The sequence below is a fragment of the Coenobita brevimanus genome, chromosome 62, assembly GCF_032717465.1.
Source record: "Coenobita brevimanus isolate Jiangsu-jjx chromosome 62, ASM3271746v2, whole genome shotgun sequence".
Classification (NCBI taxonomy): Eukaryota; Metazoa; Arthropoda; class Malacostraca; order Decapoda; family Coenobitidae; genus Coenobita; species Coenobita brevimanus.
In genome coordinates, this window is record NC_137015.1 from 9,756,600 (window position 1) to 9,778,119 (window position 21,520).

The following is a 21,520-nucleotide window of genomic DNA, read 5'->3' on the forward strand; positions in this document are numbered from 1 at the left end:
CTTATTCCTGAACACCTCCCATCAGCTGTTTGTATTTCTATGCTTGATTATACTATACTCCTTTTACTTTAACTTGGCCCAGACTTTTGTCCTATAGCAGCTAATTTCACGCAGCTCAGTGCCAGAATAAGACAACAGTATGGCTCTACACTCATTTCAGAGTACTTCATCGCGACTAGCATCACATACTAGTGTTAATTTACTGTTACAACTCAGCATTCAAGATGGAGAGATGGCAATTATAGGCCAAGTTAGAGTAGAATCGGTATAGATGGCAATTTCAGGCCAGGATAGAGTAACTTGGATACAGATGATTGTATTCAGCGAGAGGGAAAGCTCGTATTGTGTAGGGGGTTAATGAAGCCTGTATCTAATCTCTCGGATTCGAAAAGTCACCTTGATACAACACGAACAAGAGAGAGAGAGAGGGGCCGGGAGGAGCTATACATTCATGGAAGAGTAATTAAAACAAGATTTCTCATTGCTATGTCGTTATTATAATTTGCTTTCCACTTATATTTCTTTCCGTGATTTCGGAAGTGGGCAAACAAAGGCGAGAGAGGGAAAAATTACTAGTGAGGAAAGGTATAATTTTGAGCGATTTTGTATTCTATTTTGTCCATCCCCCCCCCCTCCCCCGTTCATGTGACATTATATTTCATGATTGCTGGTATCAGACAATTAAGTGTATCGCTTAACAATACTCTCAGCTGGACCTGTCATGTCGGATCACTTACTAAAACCGCCTCGAAGAAACTTGGATTATTGTACAGAGTCCGTAACTTCTTCACGGACGAGCAGTTAGCTATAATTTATAAGAGTCAAGTGCGCTTTCAGCTTGAATACTGCTCACCCTTGTGGAATGGATGTGAAGTTGCATTAAAACAACTAGACAAAAGAACATAGCTGTTAGAATTATTAATAACCCTGCTATTACTAATAAACTACCTCCTTTACAAGTAAGAAAGAATGTTGCCTCCCTTGCGTTATTTTACAGATATTTTCATAGCAAATGCTCAGACGAAGTTGCGTCCATTGTGCCACCTCTCCATGCCTTCCATCGTGCTATACGGGCATCTGGCAGTGCTCATGACTGGAATGTCACTCAGCCATACTGCAGAACTTCTGCCTATCAGAATTCTTTCATTCCCCAAACTGCATCTCTCTGGAACTCGCTTCCCCAGAGTTGTTCCCCTCCAAACTTCAACCTACAGCTGTTCAAGTCTAACTGTTACCAGTAATCTGGTGCATGAATTTTTATTTTTCAATTTGTTTTTCCTTCCTCTGTTCCGTTATTGAAAAAAAAAAAAAAAAGGAAAGATGTGGTTTCTTTAACCCCTTTAGTGAGAGAGGACTTTTGTAAGGTAAATGCAGTATACCGTATATACCGTAATTAAAGGAAAAAGAAAAGAAAAGAAAATGCTCCTCTCTATGCTACAATTTCATTAATACGTAAGTTTAATCCCCGTTGTTTATATTATTCCATTGGTACACCAACAGGGGTGCGAACGTAGTCTCCGCCCTCGTACTCCGAAAGGCACTCTCTAGGGGGCGGAACAACTGCCTTGAAGCTACAGCACCGTATTCTAGGTAGTATTGGAGTCTCTTAGCAACATTTCCTTGGCGATTCAGTATGTATGACACGCCTTAACATTCCGTTGCATGTTAAAATACTGTTTAGGTACTGACATAAAGTCTGCATCAATAACAATTATCAGGAAACTGGAGTGTGTGCAGCAAAAGGAATGCAATACGAAATCTCCAAAACCACTTAAAACATGGATCGGCGCTAGAAGCTTCACCCCCGAGCAGCACAAATCTTCCTTAGCCACGTCGCCGTTTCCCTGGCCGGCGTCCAAATCTGATGCGTGGAGGTCGACGTCGACGGTTTGAGGGCTTGGATATTAGTGCCCCCTGTAAAAGAAAGGCGGGAGTGAGACGTTTTTTTTTAATGGCATTTCTGAAAGAGGCAGTTGATAACTTTCATCATTCTCACGTAATATAGGTTAATTATTCATGTGAGAGTTGTATCATTTTTTCCTATTTTCTGACGTTTGATCATTCTCGCATACAGCATACTTTGGTCATTCTCAGGTAAATTTCAATGATTCTAATGCATACTTTTTCGTCACTGAGATATACAGTACTTTGATCATTTTCACTTATACTTTCAGTATTACCGCATATACTTCTGTAATTCTCGCGTGTACTAATATCTCACATATTTTCAAATCATTCTTATAACTATGGCCACTCATGCATGCTTTGATCATTCTCCTGCTTTACTCATTCGCACGCACTGGTCATTCTCGTGTATGCCTTGATCATTCTCACATACTCTTTAGTCAATCTAATTTGTATTCTGACAGTTTTCTCGTTTACCTCGGTCAGTCTCACAACACGTTTGATAATTATTTTTACGTGTATTATGCTAACTCACTCATTGCTATACTGCTTCTACCCTAACCTGGCCTAAAATCACCATCTCTCCACCTTCAATGTTGAGTTGTAAAAATAGAGTAGCACTAAAGTAGGAGGCTAATCACAAAGAAGTGCCATGGAAAGGATGTAGAGCCCTAGATTTGTGTTTTTCCTTCCTTAACCTACGTGAAACAAGTTTCAAAAGAACGAAAACCTGAGCCGGGTTAAGGTAAAACGAGTTTAGGGCATTTTACCAATATTTTTATCATTATCGAATGTTATTTTGTCATTCTAATTACTGTTTGTTAATTTCACGTACACTTTGATAAATCCCAACTTAATATAACCGAACTTAACCCAATCTAACCTAACCTAACGGACTTGCAGCCTCCTCATTCCTACCTCAACGGAAAGAAAAGGACTCTAACCCAACGAAAGCAAACATAACGTAATCAAACATTGCCAGACATAAAAAGACATAACATTATCATAGCAAAGGATACCTGACCTAACCCAGCCTAAGCAAACCAGACCTAACCTAATCTAACCTACCCTAAGCAGACTACGCCAAACCAAACCGTGCTAATCCAACTTAATCTGTTCTAACCTAACCAAACCAAGTCAAACCCAGTCTCACTCGTCCTAATCTTTTCTAACAATCATTAACCTTACCAGACCCAACCCAACCTAACCAAACCAAACCAAATCCCATATAACACACTCAAGTCTAACCTAAATTAAACAAGTGGTGCCTGACACAACAAACCTCGCCCGACCACTCAAAGGTTATGGTGCCAAATGAAAGCCCATATGAGACTAGCTATATCTTGGTAATAGTAAATACCTCTATCTTCAACCAGTTTCGAGTTATAGCCCCCTGAATATCCATGACCTTGAGTTTGACCTTTCAAGGTCTCTTCAAGTCAAAGGTCATGGTACCAATTAAATCAATGTGGGACTTCCTATATGTTGATAATAGTAAATATCTCTCTACTTCAACCAGTTTCCAGTTATAGTCCCCGAATATCCATGACCCTGAGTTTGACCTTTCAAGGCCACTCAAACTCAAAGGTCTTGGTGCCAAAAGAAAGCCCATACGGGAGTTTCTGTATGCTGATAATGATAAATATATCTTCAACCGGTTTCAAGTTATAGCTCTCTGAAAATCCATGACCTTGATATTGGCCATTCAAGGTCACTCAATTACCTCCAAAATTTAATCACTTCCTCTTGGGACCAGTGCTCACATATCCTGAAAGTTTCATGTAATTCCATTCCGCCATTTTTCCTTACTGTTGCTAGCAAACAAACAAAGAAACAAACAAACACCGGATCAAAAACAATACCTCGCCGGACTCCGTCCTGGGCAAGGTAATTAACCTAACCTCAAGTAACCTACCGTGCCAGGCACCTTCGCATTCCTGCCACCGACAATGATTGGCAGGGCTCGACGCACTACACTGACCCTCCCATCGTCCTCTCCTTCATCAAGCCACCTCTGACCTGGAAGTAAAGAATAGGATAAGAAAATTAGTGTTATTATTATTAATTATTATTATTAATTATTATTATTATTATTATTATTATTATTATTATCATTATTATTATTTGTGGTAGGTGGGGGCGCTCACCATCCACTCACTCGATGTAGTGTTGCTCTCGGGTGTCTGCCCTTTCCTCTCCATCCTCCTTTCCTTCCATTCTCTTCCTTCTTTCTTTCCTTCATTCTTTCCTTGTCCTTCTGCCTACGGGTGACTTTACTCTCCCTCTTCTGTCTTTCTTTCCTTCATTCTTTCCACTTCCTTCAGCTTGTGGGTGACTCTACACTGAGTGACAAGCCAAATGGTTTCCTGTGCACCAGGAAACCATTTACTACGCTGGATGGTAACCATATAACCAAATTTTGGCGCCTGGTTGTTTAGTGGGTAATTATTGCGCTCCAATCGGATTGAGCCGGTGAAGGTTTATATCCAAGGGATGGTTGGGGTTGATTGATCATGTAATGCCACTCAGGGATGAGTGACGCTGGTTACTCTCATCTTAAATGTCGGGACCAACTGCCTAGCCCCGGGCTCCTACGCTCCTCATGGGGAAATGTAGGATTGGATGATGGATGGATTATTATTATTATTATTATTATTATTATTATTATTATTATTATCCTACATTGCCCCATGAGAAGCATAGGAGTCCGGGGCTAGGCAGTTCGTCCTGACATTTAAGATGAGAGTGACCAGCCTCACTCATCTCTGAGTGGCATTACTTGAGCAATAAACCCCAACCATCCCTGAGATCAATCCGATTGGAGTGCAATAATTACCCACTAAACCACCAGGCGCCAAAATTTGGTTGTATGGTTAACACCCAGTGTAGTAAATGGTTTCCTGGTGAACAGGAAACCATTTGGCTTGTCATTCAGTGTAAAGTCACCTACAGGCTGAAGGAAGAGGAAAGAATGAAGGAAGGAAAGACAGATGAGGGAGAGTAAAGTCACTCGAAGGCAGAAGGATGAGGAAAAAATGAGGGAAAGAAGACAGACGAGGATGGAAGGGAAGAAGGATGGAGAAAAGGAACGGGCAGATACCCGACAGCAGCAATACATCGAGTGAGTGAATGGTGAGCGTCCCCACAGACCACAGACTATAATTATTATTATTATTATTATTGTCATTCTTCTTATTACTACTATTATTATTATTGTGATCATGATTATTAATTTCATTACTATCATCTCATCATATGTATTATTACTATCAATTTTGCGAACCAGAATGGTATGATATTCGGTACCAAGCCCTATACCGTTGGATGAGTTTCAATCTGTGTGTGTGTGTGTGTGTGTGTGTGTGTGTGTGTGTGTGTGTGTGTGTGTGTGTGTGTGTTAACTCCTCCTAATGCTAACTGATGAGTTCTCCTGGTGCTGGTTAATTTGAATTTTCAGAATGGTGAAAAGATGGTAGGTATGGCTTGATATCTTAGTACATGTTGTACAATGGACGTTCATCCGTAATACGATATTTGGGGAGCTTCACCCCCAAGTGATTGTTGGGGCGTCAGTCTCATTCCAAAAATAAAAACGATCAGAAGCAGGACAGAGAGAGAGAGAGAGAGAGAGAGAGAGAGAGACCTACCATACACTGTGGGGAGGCAAATGAGCACCACCATCAACAGCAGCAGCAGGAGACGTACCGAGGGAAGTCTGAAGGCCATCCTGTTACCTGTGAGGGCAAAAGAAAGAAGTATCATGAATTATGTATATATGTAACCATGCTTTTAGCTCGATCAGGACCCTAGATCAAATCGTTTCTAGTAATTTTGTCCCTGCAAACCTAATCCAGTCTAACCTAAGCAAACCTAACCTCGCTTAATCTTTTCTAACCTATCCCTTTCTACCCTAACCTAATCTTTTGCACAGTCCGACACAAAAAGGCACTAGGAAAGCAACAAATTATACCACTGAAAGACAAAAATGGTAGTCATCATATGTAAACAGATGATAATGAAAACAGTTGTAGAATTTTACAAAGAACTGTATGCATTAAAGACAACAGTACCAACAGCTAACTTTCCGGTTGACACAAGTGAAATGCCTGAGATAACACCAGATGAAGTCAACATTTCTCTTAAAAGTATGAAATGAGGGAAGGCCCCAGGATATGATAGAATAGCAGCAGATTTACTGTCGGATGCTGGAGTAAAAGTACAAAACAGGCTCGCCCACTTACTCAGTGAATGAAGAAGAATATTCTCAAAACATGGTGTAATGAAATAGTTATTTTGCTTTACAAGAAAGGCAACACAAAAGATCTTAGTAACTATCGACCTGTTAGCTTGTTGCATTTTATTTACAAACTCTTCACTAAAATACTTACGAACAGAATAACAACAAATTTGAGTGAAAACCAACCTCACAGGCAAGTAGGATTCCAAAGCTAGTATTCCAGTACTGATCATTTACACACAGTGAATTAGCTAATTGAGAAAACTACCACTGTGTTTAGGTTTTGCCGATTATGAAAGGGCTTTCGACTCAGTGGAGCACACAGCAACTATAAATTCATTGCGGGAACAAGGAGTACCGGTAAATGAAAACATTGTAAAACTGCTAGAAAATATAATTATATAAAGAGGGAACTACTACAATTAAGTTATATAAAGACCCTGAAAAAATTAAGATTGAGAAAAGCTTGCGTCATGGAGATACAGTTTCACCAAAATTATTTACAGCATGCCTTGAAAGCATTTTCAGAAAGCTAGACTTGGAGAACAAAGGAGTAAATATAGGTGTAGAAAACTTAAACCCTTTAAACTGTGTACCAAACACTGTCCTTATCTTACAAACAGCAGAGGCATTGCAAGAAATGTTAAATGGCATAAATTAAGTCTCAAAGTAGGCCTAAAGATGAACCAAAGTAATTTTAAAGCTATGTTTAACTCAAATACACCAGAGCACGTCATCAAGACAAATGATGAAATTCTTGAATAAATCGAGGAGTATAATTACTTGGGGCAAATACCAAAACTGACGAAAGACCATGAACGCGGAACAAAAAGACACATTGCAATTAGATGGAAAGCTTTCAGTAAACACTGAGACATCAGAGAAATTAGATTGCCAGTCTGTTTGAAACGAAAAGTATACGAGTACAACAAATGTCTAAGCACAGCTATGACGTACGGTTGTGAGTGGCTCATACCTACAAAAATACTTCGTACCGCTAAGTATACTTAGCAGACGATATTTTTCACAAGTTGCGCTTAACTCTAGACAGAATACTTGGATGATAACTGCCAAAGTACTTAACGTTCTTATGTCCTTTTTACAAACGACAAACTTGAGTGACCCCGATGAAATTACTTAAAGTGCATCTCATTTTACTCATGCAACAATAACCGCACAACAACAAAAAAAGGGAAACTATGAAGGCCGATAATTACGTGGAAACAGGAAAGAAAAGCCAACACAGGTCTGTTTATGACATTTTCAAGTAATTAATATGTAGAAATCAGACCATGATGAAATAATATTATAACGACAGAATTGGAGATGCTGTTACGTATCGGACAAACACAGCCTAGAAGACCTCTAGCGCTGAAATGGAAGTATCTGCAATACTGCGTTAGGCACTGGTAAAATGCAGTTGTTTAATAGTGATAATCCTTGATTTTTTTTTCTCCTCTTCTCTCGTTCTATGGTATGATTCCACTATAAAAACAAAGAATTTCCCATAAAGATCTCTTCGTAAGGCGTTTTCCCATTATTCATCTATAGCTTATTTTTCAGTATACTGTAGTTTCAGATATGACAGGGTTTGAGTTTTATGGTTACGAATATTGTAGCTGTTTCGCAAAAAAAAAAAAAAAGGGGGGGGGGCGATTACAGAATAGTAGTTAACACTAGACAAACAATATTCTTTGTGAAGTGATACAAGAGATTTACGAATACTTTTCCCTAAAATTCAGCTATAGCTGAGCCCAGTGGTGATAAGTCTTCATTATATTTATTCAGTCAACTAGTGCATATGTACAAAATAATCGGGAAATTTCTTGTAAGCATACAGTACGGGAAACCGATTATATCCTAACGGTACTTAACCTTCCTGTGTTTTGAAGGGGGCAGACCAGCTATGAGACTCGTCGAGGTTAGGTTGTGAAAGCGATTCAGGATGAATTATATCATAATATTCAACCCTAGCTGTGTCGCATGGTAACTATTATTTATCGCAATCATTCCGTACAATAGAGTACATGTGTAAATAACAGGGAAACATCTTCAAGGCATACGGTACAGTACACGGAACCATCCATGTTTTGCCGGGAAAACTAGTGACTCGTTGAGGCTCGGTGATGCAGGCAATTATCGATGAATTTTGTCAAAATTTGGCTCTAACTGTGCCCCATGGTAAGAATTTTGCATCATATCCATTCATTAAATTAGAATACAGGTATGAAATAACAGCAAAGCTGCTAGAAAGTGTACTTAACGGGTACCGTTCATAACCACACCTAACAAGTCTTTGACGGCGAAACGACCAGCCAAGATCATGCAAGCGATCGTTGTCATAAAGTTCAATTGTCTGTGCTCCACGGTGATAATTCTTTATCATATTCATGCAGTAAATTACAGTATATGTAAAAAAATTACCGGGAAACGTCTTGGAAACATAAACAGTGGGGAACTGAGTTCCTAACTCAACATAACCACGTTTTGACGGGGAAACAACCGACTAAAAGGACTCGTCAAGGTGAGGTGGTGAAGGGATTCATAATTAATAATTTTGTCATATTCAGCACTAGTTGTGATGCATGGTATCCAATATTTATCATATGCATGCAGTAACACAAAGTACATATGTAGCACACCAGGGAAACGACTTGAAAACATACATCACAGGGAACTGTCTAGATTCTGACGGAAACAACTACTTGTCGTTGTTATGTCATGCATGAGATTTTAGATGAATTTTGACCTAAAGTTCTTGTTGTGCCCACAAGTAATGATGCTTTATCCTAATCATCCAGTAAATCAGGACACATTTATATAATATCAGGGAAATGTCCAAATCTTGAGAAAATTACAGTACTACAGACCTGTCAAGGCTACGTGATAACCAATTTATATTACGTGTTATGTAAAACTGAGATTCGTGTTATACCCTATAGAAATAAAATAACTTTCACTTTCATTCAGGAGATTTGGATACTCGTGTAAAATAACGAATAAATGTCTTGAGAGGGAACAAATCAAAGGATAACGACGGTAGGTTGGCGATAGAAAAACAGTTTGGGAAAATATATACTAACAAAAATTTGAAGTTTCACTGTGTGCGCTAGACGCACACAACAAAATTGTAGTACCTCCTATTTGTGATGTTAATTACAAAATCTTGATTATCCAGTCACTGTGAAATAATTAATTGTTTTACTCATCAGTATTTTGCTATGCACTGCTTTTCATCCAGCCTTACGCCACTTAGGAATTTTGTACTTTATTTTGCCGAGTAGAGCGCTAAGCGGTTTCGTTGGTAATACTTAAGTACAGTAATCCACTCAGTAAAGTACTCCAGGATGGGACTTAAGTAGAAGTCAAAACTAATTTCTTAAGTAATTTCGTAGATACGGACCCAAGAGATTGGAAAAATAGTAGACAAAGGCCAGACGGGAGGGAAAGAGATGATAGAGAGAAGTTTGCAGGCAACACCTGCCAGAGATTGGCTCAAGTCATGGAATTCATGGAGAAGGTTGGGGGAAGCATTTGTTCAGCAGCGGACTTGCATTAGCTGGCGATGACGATGATGACGATCAGTAGAACAGAGTGGAGAAAGCTGTGGGGTACTTTTGTCTTTTATATCATATTGTACTGTCCTGTATACGGTACCGTCTTACATAACATCACACTTTCTTAAATACCGCTTGTACACCCTCTCATATAACGCCTTATACACCACACCGTTCTACTTCAAATTGTGCAATTTTACGTACCAAGTAGTAACAGGCAGCATGGAGAGATGTGTCAGATCGTATACCGCCTTGTACACTGTCTTGTAGGCCGCACCGTACTGCCTTATACACCCACCCACCGTTCACTCTCTGAAAACCTGCTCTTTGTCCCGATAATTACTGTCTACCCCTCCTCCTCCACGCACTGACTCACACTGTGGTGGTGTGGCCGGATGTGACGTGGATTATGAGTTATTTTGAACCCCTTGAATGCGGTGACGCGTCCCTTATTGTAATCTTGCTACTTTCAGACGCTCTTATTCAGTTTGGGAGAATTTTCTAAGTGCGGGTCTTAGATATACCCTTAATTTACCTTTGCCTTTTATTCAGCTCGAGGGAAGCATTTCCGAACCAGGGAAGTTAGACATTCCTTTCACTCTCCATACCGTTTCTTCAACTTGGGGGGAGAATGTTAGAACTTGAGAAGTTAGATACAGCATTCATTTAGCTTTGCAGTATGAGATGCCTTTATCAACTGAACAGAGTAGCCTGGAAGTATCGAGAATACACTTTAAAGTATGACGTCACCGGATTCCAAGGGGTTAAGACTACACGTTCACGGTAGTCTCCCCTTGACTGGCAAGACAAAAACAGATATAGGAAAAAAATTAAAGGTTAATTCCGTATATCCGCTTAACGCATGTTTCCTTCCTTTTTTTTTTTTTTTTTTTTTTTTTTTTATTCTTGCTCCGGGTAAGTGATTTTATTAACTTAAGGAGGGTCTATCAGTCAATCATGAAATTTAAGAATTAGTTTGTCACTGAGGGGAAACACGGTACCCATTACCAGCAACGAAATTCTTTAGACACGTTACCTCCTTGTGGAACACCTGGCAAGATGGATAAACCATAACGATGAAGATATGCACTGGGTTTACCACATATACCCATCTTACTAAGTTTCCCACAAGGAGAAAGTGTGTGGGAATTGCTTGGCTGGTAAAGGGGCAAGTATCCTGAAAGTATTTATAATTCGTCTAACCTCTCTAGGTCAGTACGTCTATCCCGAGCTAGTATAATGGTCTGGAGGTGACACGAACCAACTGCAAGACACATCTCTGGGTTGCAGATTTCCGTTTTATATACAACTTTTGCACTACGCGCTGTCTGATTTTCCAAGGATGATTTTTTTTCCATTTAATCTATTTTTTTTTCTTTGTTTACTCTCGCCTAACTTAACCTACCCTAATCTAACCTAACCTAACAGATTAACCTGACTAACAAACATACCCTGATACTAGGAAAACAAATCTTACCTGACCTAACTGACTAACGAACTAACCTACCCTGATACTAGGGAAAAAAATGAACCTAAACTAGACTTTCTTCAATTAAAAAAAAAAAAAAAAAATGCAGAAAATGGTACACAGGAAGGAAATGAGCCCTCAGGTCCCATGGGTTGAACAGTGACTTATTCCTGAACACCTCCCATCAGCTGTTTGTATTTCTATGCTTGATTATACTATACTCCTTTTACTTTAACTTGGCCCAGACTTTTGTCCTATAGCAGCTAATTTCACGCAGCTCCGTGCCAGAATAAGACAACAGTATGGATCTACACTCTTTTCATAGTACTTCATCGCGACTAACATCACATACTAGTGTTAATTTACTGTTACAACTCAGCATTCAAGATGGAGAGATGGCAATTTTGGGTCAGGTTGGAGTAAAATGAGTATAGATGAAAATTTAAGGCCAGGTTAAAGTAAACTGGATATAGATGATTGTATTCATCGGGAGGGAGAGCTCGTATTGTGTAGGGGGTTAATGGACCCTGTACTTATGCTCTCTAATTCGAGAAGCCTCTCCTAAGTTAAATTAAATCACCTGGAAACAACACGAACGAGAGAGAGAGAGAGAGAGAGAGAGAGAGAGAGAGAGAGAGAGAGAGAGAGAGAGAGAGAGAATTTGCCTCGGCTTTCTCTGACTATACTCTGTTCACATTAATAGGCATAAAGCTGATATCTTTCCAACCTGAATGCAAAATATATTAAGTGCACAACACTAGAATATAGTGCTAGTCACGAAGAAGAGCTGTGGAACGGAAGGTGGGCTGTACCATTGGCTTCTTCTGCCACTGAGCAATGTGAAATACGAGTATGCTGCAAATGGACGAATATATGAGCCAAGTTGAAGTTAACACAGTATAGGTGTAAAAGTAACCATCTCTCCATCTTGAATACTGAGACATAACAAGAAATGACCACTAGAATATGGTGCTAATCACGAAGTAGAGCTTGTGAAAGGATATAGAGACGCAGCAGTGTCTTTTTCTGCCAGTGAGCGACGGGAAACAAGCTGCAAAAGGATGAAAATCTCTGCGGAGATTTGGTAAATGAACTATACAGAAAAAAGAAAAGAAAAAGAAACTGGAGTTTCATCAGCGATTCTACTCACACTGTTCTCCAAAAGCTGAGTTCTATAACAATAACTTTCAGTTCATTGATATCAAATACTCCATTTCTGATTCAACTCTTTCAACGTTTTAATGATAATATTCACAATTATTTTGAATAAAGGAACATAAAAAGTATCTGCCCAGCTGCGATCAACAAAGTAATTCTATATCATGTATACAAATTCTATATCATGTGTATATATGGCTGTATACAAAGAAACTATGCATCATGTATAGCCTATGTGTGGATATATACAAAGAAATTCTGTTTCATGGGTGCGTGTGACTGTATACAAAGAAACTCTGTCATGTGTACTGTATGTGTGGCTATATACATAGAAATTCTATATCTTGTGTACGTGTGGCTGTATAGCCTACAAAAAAAAAAATCTCTATCATTCTACATGTGGCTGTATCAGAGAATTACGTTAAATAATGAGACGCCATTACGTCACCCCCACAAACCATGACTCGTGAAGCCTGTGGGCCAAGCTATCTGCCATTTTGGTTCACTCAGAGAATTTCGTAGGGTGTTTTTTATTTCAATATGATCCCTACAGTATTAAACAAAGTATATAATCATCCTGTAGATACACTGAAGTCTATAATACATATGAGACTGCATGTGGAAAAATAAATGCACGCAATTCCTTCACTACATATTGCACCACCAGCCCCATACTAACGTCATTAGTATTTTACCACACTTGCACCACCCATACCCCTTCCCTCATAGCACTCCCTTCACCACGCCAGCATCAACGATACTTATTCCTAAGTGTTATTGGCCTTGCTTATTCATACTTTCAATAACACACACGCATCACCGGTAACTACTTTCTTGAACCATTCTGGCACCACTACTACCATTCCTCAGACTACAGAAATCATTTCACTGCACAAGCACCACACCACTTGCATCCCTATAGTCCAGAAATTAACACAGGTTTTCAAGACAATAGACTTTTAGTCTGCTTCCTAATGAAACTGGCTGTGCTCTGCTTCCCTGCACAATGGCACCTGAAAGTATTTTTCAGCAATGCCTTTGCTGAAAATGATCAGACAATTATCGTAAGGTTCACACGCTGCAAAATGGCTAGCAAGTATGACTGTAAAACTGATTGCATGAGCTCATGTTGAACTGCTCTGGACGAATATACATCTGGCTTTCCACAACAGAAACTGGCTATAAACACTTAGACAGATTGACAGATTATGCGTTTGGCTATAGATAGATAGAAAGAGAGAGAAATAGACTGACATTATGCGTCTGACTATAGATCGATAGAGAGACAGATAGATACAGACAAATAATAGACAGATAGAAGATTTCTCACGTTCTGTGTCAGTAAGGAATGGGGCCTATACGTTCATGGAAAAGTAACTAAAACAAGATTACTTATTGAAATGCTGTTATCTTAATTTGCTTTCCACTTATTTTTGTTTCCATGCATTTCGAAAGAGGGCAAACAAAGGTAAGAGAGGGAGAAAGTACGTCAGGTACGATTTTGAGCGATTTTTTTTTTTTTTTTTTTTTTTTTAACCTCTCACCCCACCCTGTTCATATGGCGTTATGTTTCATCCTTGTTGGTATCAGGAAATTTATTCAGTTTAGGGAAGAATTTTCAAACTGTATAGGTTAGACGCAGCTTTCGTTAACCGCTTCAGTGAGAGGACTTTTGTAAGGTGAATATAATTAAGTAAAAAAAAAAAAAAAAATCGATGCTCTCTGTGCCACAATTACGTAAACTTAATCCATTTTATCTATATTCCTCCAGTGGTATACCGACGGGCGTACGAACGTAGTCTCCGCCCCAACGGCATTCTCTAAAGGGCGTAACAACTCTTTCAAAACTATAGCACCGTATTCTAAGTGGTATAGCCTTCACCGTTTCCTTAGCGATTCAGTTTGCAGGGTACACTTCAGCATTCCTTTGCATGTTATAATATTGTTTTAGTACTGACATAAAGTTTGCGTCAGTAACATAAATGAGGATATTGGAGTCTGTGCAGAATAAATCGCAAAGGAATGTGTTACGAAATCTCCAAAACCGCTTAAAACAAGGAACGGTACTAGAAGTTTCATCCCCAGGCAGAACAAAATCTTCCTTAGTAACGCCGCGGACTCCGTGGCAGGCGTGGTCTACGTGGCAGGCGTGGTCTCCGTGGCCGGTGTGGTCTCCGTGATCGGCGTGGTCCAATTCTGATGGGTGGAGGTCGACGGTTTGAGGTCGTGGATATTAGTACCCCCTGAAAAAGAGAGGCGGAATGTTTTCTTTGATTGGCATTCCAGGATGAGAGGTAGGAGTTAATGTTTTTTTTTTTTTCCATAATTCTCTAATAGAACCTATATTATCTCTCGCCTTTAGAAGGCGGAACGATAATGTTATTGCCTGCCTCTGTGTGTGTGTGTGTGTGTGTGTGTGTGTGTGTTCCCATTATATCTCATGAACGGCTAGAGCTATCAACATGAAACCTTCAGGCATCAAGATATGGCCAAAGTCTTGGACGAGTTCGAAAATGGACACTCGGAGTTAAAGTCAAGGCCACCAAAATGGCTGCCAAAGGTCAACTGGTTTTTCTCGCTCGCCTTTCGCATCATTATATCTCATGAATCGCCTGAGCTATCAACATGAAACCTTCAGGGCATCAAGATATGGCCTAAATCTTGGACTTGGCCAACACCATATTCTGGCGGGCGATTACCATTCGGCTCGCGAATGCTTTTCATTCATTATTCATTTGAGCGTCGTATCATTTTTACCCACTCTCTGGCGCTTATCATTCTCGCATAAAGCATACTTTGGTCATTCTCCCGTATGCTTTCATCTCACGCATGCTTTGATCATTGTCACGTACAGTTTGATAATTCTTAAGTATAGCCTACTTTGATCAGTCTCAGGTATACATTGCTCAGTCTTAGGTATACTTTGATAATAATTCTCACGTATACTCAATCATTTTCACTAATACTTTCAACATTTTCGCGTTTACCTTTAAAATTTTCTCGCATATTTTGATTTCAAGTATTTAACAATCATTCTTATAGGCCTACATACTTTGGTCACTCACGCTTGTTTTGATAATTCTCACGTACACTTTGGTCATTCCCACGCATACACTGGTCTTTCTCATATATGATGTGATCATTCTCACATGCTGTTTAGCCACTCACATTCTGACTGTTACTTCTTTTACTTTGGTCAGTCTCACTTCGCGTTTGAATATTATTTTCAAGTGTATTATGCTAACTCAAGCACTGAAATACTCCTTCTACATTAACATGGCCTAAAAGTGCCAGTTCTCCATCTTTAATAGTGAGTTGTGAAAAAAGATTGACACTAAGAGACTAATGACGAAGAATTGCCATGGAAAGGATGTAGAGCCTCAAATTTGTCACTTTCTTCTCTTAATCTCCATAAAAAATAAAAGCTTCAAAAGGACGAATATCTGGGCCAGGTTAAGGTAAAATGAGTATAGGGCATTTTTTACAATATTTTTTATCATTGTCGCGTCTAATTTTGTCATCATAATTATTGTTTGATAATTTTCACGTACACTTTGATAAATCCCATCTAGTCTAACCTAACCTAATTTAATGTAACCAGGCCTAACGGGCCTTCAACCTCTTCATTCCTACCTCAAGAGTAAGAAAAGGGCTCTAACCCAAAGAATTAACAAGCATAACGTCATGTAATAAAACATCACCAAACGTAACATTACTAAACCAAAGCAGACCTGGTCTGACCCAGCCTAGGCAAACCAGAACTCATCTAATCTAACAACTAAGCAAACTATGCTAAACCTACTCGTGCTAGTCCAACCTAATCTATTCTAACCTAACCAAAGCAAGCCAAACCCAGTCTCACTCATCCTAATCTTTTTCAACATAATTCAACAACCCAACCCAACCTAGCCGAACCAAACCAAACCCCATCTAACACACCCAAGTCTAATCTAAATTAAACTAACCTAAACTCACGTAACCTACCAGGCCAGGCACCTTCGCATCCCAGCCACTGCGAAAATATCCGTACGAGGCTCCATTCATCCTCACACCGATCTCTCCTCCATAACGCTGCCACTGACCTGTAAGTAAAGAATAGGATAAGAAGTTGGTTATTGTTAAGAAATCCACATTCTGTGGAGGTCTTGTTGATATTATTATTATTATTATTATTATTATTATTATCATCAAGATTATTATTATTATTATTTTTTTTTTTTTTTTTTTGTGGGGGCGGGGGGGGGGGATCTAGAATGCTAGCATTCCAAGACCGTTCGAGATTGAGACTTGAAATATTCAGGAGTGATGTACTGTACCTTGGTTGTAGACTTCATCTGGAACATTTTTTTTTTCCCTAGCACTAGCGTCGCACTAGCGCCTTCTATGTTATTTTTTAAATGTTTTCTCCTGCGCCGCAAAAATTACTGAATCGATTGCTTTGCAAATGTTCCAGTATGTTGTCATATACTAGTGCTCCTGAGTATTAATACAGAGATCCAAGAAAATCCTTTTTGAGATATTGACGAAAATCAAAATGCGGCAGCATGCCTGCAAGTGCTAAGTAAGAAATTATTTGGCCGATTTTTACCGAACACAGTGGAAATGTAGCAGACCATGAGTGAACATGATCTGCATAGTATGACTGACCTTGATCTTGATGTGAGGGTAACAGGTCAAAATCCGTAAAAAAATCTGAGTCATATCAAAGTCCCCTAATATTAGGTCTACAATGATAATGAAAGTATTTCCATGTGGATTGTGGAGTTGTTTGAATATTGTTTCACCAGTTTTAGAATTCTAGTTATTACAAGTGCTCGTGGGGCCTTCGGGCCCCTCGCACTTGCTCCTGCGGAGGGCTCTCGCATTTATGTGCTGTTCTAGTGTAACGTTGTCACTTGGATTTTTTGCAGCTAACCAATTGATCGTGTTATTTGCTGCTTCGGGAATGGAACCCAAGTCGTCCGAACGCAAGTCCAAAGTACACACACAGACACACGGCTACTGCTACAGTTTATTTTAGTTCTACCTCTGGGCAAAAAAAATCTACGGAGATCATATGCCGGACTCCGGGAGCAGAGTTTTTTGGTCAAAATGTGATCGCTCATTAAATATAGTAAAAGTTTTTCAATCGTGATGGGACCAAGTTTCTTTACATCAGCGATTTTTTTGCGATATTTGAGCCAATTTTGGTGCGATTTGAATGCATAGTTTCGGCTGCACAAAATACACACACACACACACACACACACACACACACACACACACACGGTTACTGCTATAGTATATTTGACAAGTGCTCGTGGGCCCTTTGGGCCCCTCGCACTTGCTCCCGCGGGGGGTATTTTAGTTATAACTGTGGGCAAAAAATTCTACGGAGATCCTATGGTGGGAGCCGGGAGAGTCGTTTTTTGGTCAAAATGTGGTCTCTCAGTAGATATAGTAAAAGTTTTTGAATCGTGATGGGACCAAGTTTTTTCACATCAGCGAATTTTTTGCGATTTTTTGCCATTTTTGGTGTGATTTGAATGTGTAGTTTCGGCTGCCCAAAATACACACACACACACACACACACACACACACACACACACACACACACACACACACACACACACACACGGCTAGTGCTATGGTATATTAGATTATTGCTATTATTATTATTATTATTATTATTATTAAAACCATATAGCCAAATTTTGGCGCCTGGTGTTTTAGTGGGTAACAAGTGCTTGAGGGCCCTTCGGGCCCGAGTAGACTCGATTTCTGAAAGTCCCGGTACTGAATGATCTGTTTTCCGAACCAGACTTTGATCGCTCTTAACTCTAATAAAAAATCATCAATCGAGCTGGAACCAAGTTTTTCGACATCAGTGAATTTTCTGCTATTTTCATGCCAATTTTGGTGCACCAGGATGCCTCTTAACCGAAGAAAGTCGCCCTCACCTCGCTTCTGGAATGGAACCCATGTTGTCCGCACGCAAGTCCGAGATATTAACCACTCGGTCACGGCAACCGACCGGGAGCCGGGAGCGGCGTTTTTTGGTCAAAATTTGATCGCTCATTAAATATAGTAACAGTTTTTCAATCGTGATAAGACCAAATTTTTTCACATCAGCGAATTTTTTGCGATTTTTTGCCAGTTTTGGTGCGATTTAAATGTGTAGTTTCGGCTGCCCAAAATACATACAGACACACGGCTACTGTTATAATAGATTACGGCGCTCCAATCGGATTGAACCGTGAAGGTTTATATCCAAAGCGTGGTTGAGGTTTATTGCTCAAGTAATGCCACTCAGAGATGAATGAGGGTGGTTACTTTCATCTTAAATGTGAGGACTAACTTGCTTAGCCCCGGGCTCCTACGCTTCTCATGGGGCAACGTAGGATTGGATGATGGATGGATGGATTACTATCATCATCATAATTATGTACTAATTTAGCGGAGCAAGATGGTATCATATTCGGTACCAAGCCCTACACCGTTGCGTGAGACTCAGCCTGTGTGTGTGTGTGTGTGTGTGTGTGTGTGTGTGTGTGTGTGTGTGTGTGTGTGTGTGTGTGTGTGTGTGTGTGTGTGTGTGTGTGTGTGTGTGTGTGTGTGTGTGTGTGTGTGTGTGTGTGTGTGTGTGTGTGTGTGTGTGTGTGTGTGTGTGTGTGTGTGTGTGTGTGTGTGTGTGTGTGTGTGTGTGTGTGTGTGTGTGTGTGTGTGTGTGTGTGTGTGTGTGTGTGTGTGTGTGTGTGTGTGTGTGTGTGTGTGTGTGTGTGTGTGTGTGTGTGTGTGTGTGTGTGTGTGTGTGTGTGTGTGTGTGTGTGTGTGTGTGTGTGTGTGTGTGTGTGTGTGTGTGTGTGTGTGTGTGTGTGTGTGTGTGTGTGTGTGTGTGTGTGTGTGTGTGTGTGTGTGTGTGTGTGTGTGTGTGTGTGTGTGTGTGTGTGTGTGTGTGTGTGTGTGTGTGTGTGTGTGTGTGTGTGTGTGTGTGTGTGTGTGTGTGTGTGTGTGTGTGTGTGTGTGTGTGTGTGTGTGTGTGTGTGTGTGTGTGTGTGTGTGTGTGTGTGTGTGTGTGTGTGTGTGTGTGTGTGTGTGTGTGTGTGTGTGTGTGTGTGTGTGTGTGTGTGTGTGTGTGTGTGTGTGTGTGTGTGTGTGTGTGTGTGTGTGTGTGTGTGTGTGTGTGTGTGTGTGTGTGTGTGTGTGTGTGTGTGTGTGTGTGTGTGTGTGTGTGTGTGTGTGTGTGTGTGTGTGTGTGTGTGTGTGTGTGTGTGTGTGTGTGTGTGTGCTCCTATGCTAATAGATGAATCTGAATGAAACTTGTCAACTGAGTTCTTCTGGCTACTTAGAAGGGATTCCACAATACACAATATTCCAGTCATGATTTTATGGGGGTCAGCCCCCCTCCCCCCCTCATCAAAAAAGAAATTCTCAGGAGCTGTGAAAGGAGAGCTGATTTGGCTATGGCGTCTTAGTACAAGTTGCACAATGGACTCTCATCCGTACACTAATGTTTGGGGATCCTGGCCTCCCTCCATTAACTCTTTTGGGATCATCGCCCTCTCGAAAATAAAAACTATTAGAAACAGGAGAAAGATTTGAATGGTACTGCCCAGGTGCGTTCGACTGGTTTCTCCGAAGGTCTTCCACTATACGATTTTCCAACCATGAGATTTAGGGGGGTCCAGTCCTATCATCAAATTAAAAATTTTCAGAAACAGTGAAAAGATGGCAGGTATGGCATGATATCTTAGTATATGTTGTACAATGGACTTTCATCCGTAATGCAATATTTTTGGAGCTTCACCCCCAGTGAGTGCTGAGGAGTCAGTCTCCTTCCAAAAATAAAAGCTATCTGAAACGAGAGAGAGAGAGAGAGAGAGAGAGAGAGAGAGAGACCTACCATACACAAAGGTGAGGCAAAGGAGCACCACCAACATCAGGAGCAGAAGACGTGCCGAGGGAAGTCTAGAGGCCATCCTGTTATCTGTCAGGGCAAAGGAAAGAAACACCACGAACTATGATGAGTAACCACGCTTCCACCTCGATCAGGCCCCAGGATCAAGTTGTTTCTAGTCATTTCATCCCTGCTAACCTAATCCATTGTAACCTAATCTCATTTAATCTAACCTAACCTAACCTTTTTTCACCCATCTTATCCTGAGCTGATCTATTCTCACCTAACCTAACCTAACCTGCATTAATCTAACTTAACCTAATCTTCTCTAACCCAACTTAAATTAACAACCTATCCTAGCCGAACTTACAGTAGCCTAATGTAGTAGTAAGCTAACCCAACTTAATTTAACCTAACCTAATCCAACTTGACCTAACCTAACCTTTTTTTTTTTTTTTTTTATTTTGGCCTATCGACCATTGGAGCCAAAACCCCTGATAATTAAGACCATATATATATATATATATATATATATATATATATATATATATATATATATATATATATATATATACACACACACTTACACACACACACTTCCATGCATATTGTAGACACACTTTCATGCACACGTACATATATATATATAATAATTTTTATTTTTTCTTGGTTTTATATTTTTAGGCCTTATATTACTTATAAAGAAAAAACTAATCTAAAGACCCTAAAACTAATCACCCAACAGACACATCGCTAACCTATACTAAATCCTACAGAGACAAATAGCTACACCTACACTGGTGGTAAAAATACCTCGACCGACAGAACACCATCGACTGCAGATATGTAATGCCTTTGTACATTACATACCTGCACTCATCACCTGGTGACTGTCAGTCAAGGCACAACCTAATAACCTACCCTATTTTCATCTAAATTTGACTACCTGGAGACTGGTGAGTTATGGGACAAGATTGACCTGTTACCTGTTGCCTGTATTCCGGTCGGCTTAGGAGGTCGTCCAGCACACCTTCCTTATCCACTTATTTTGCGTATTGTACCTTTGTACTGTCTTTGATGCTGTTTATATCATTTTAGCTTCATCCATCCAATGATATATTTTCTCATTTATTTATGTTACCGACAGGCAGTTTTAGTCCACTTAGGGAAAGAGGTATGTGAGGTGGTTAATGGAAACTCACTCACCCCGTCGCAAAAAAAAAAAATATATATATATATATATATATATATATATATATATATATATATATATATATATATAAATTGGAGATAGCAAAAATTAAAAAAAAAAAAAGTAC

General features: G+C 39.8%; 1 long non-coding RNA gene across 1 annotated transcript; it reads right to left on the minus strand.

Moving 5' to 3' along the window:
• Positions 1 to 1,873: 1,873 nt before the first annotated feature.
• On the minus strand, positions 1,874 to 20,240 carry LOC145403969 (uncharacterized). Its single transcript, XR_013898105.1, has 3 exons — positions 20,208 to 20,240; positions 3,821 to 3,924; positions 1,874 to 1,914 (listed from the first exon to the last, which is right to left on the minus strand). It is a non-coding gene; the product is annotated as an uncharacterized LOC145403969 (long non-coding RNA).
• Between the last annotated feature and the right edge of the window lie 1,280 nt (positions 20,241 to 21,520).